The following is a 388-nucleotide window of genomic DNA, read 5'->3' on the forward strand; positions in this document are numbered from 1 at the left end:
TTTTTCTTTCCACGGATAACCTCCCCATTTATTGGGAATTTTTTGTATTATTTCGTATTTTTTGTAAATACCCCAAACGTTTTGCGATGTTTTTTTCATCGTTGTCCCCACTTTTGTTTTTTTTCTGCTTTGTTTGCGACCCCCTCGAAAAGAAAAACTCTACATTTGTATTTTGTCCCCTCTGTGTTGAGCCCTGTGTGGCTAATAAAGAAACCTATCTATCCATCTATCCATCTATCTATCCATCTATTTATCTATCTATCTATCTATCCATCTATCCATCTACCTATCTATCTATCCATCTATCTATCTATTTATCTATCTATCTATCTATCTATCTATCTATCCATCTATTTATCTATCTATCTATCCATCTATCTATCCATCT

This window comes from Octopus bimaculoides, chromosome 28 (genome assembly GCF_001194135.2).
Source record: "Octopus bimaculoides isolate UCB-OBI-ISO-001 chromosome 28, ASM119413v2, whole genome shotgun sequence".
Taxonomy (NCBI): domain Eukaryota; kingdom Metazoa; phylum Mollusca; class Cephalopoda; order Octopoda; family Octopodidae; genus Octopus; species Octopus bimaculoides.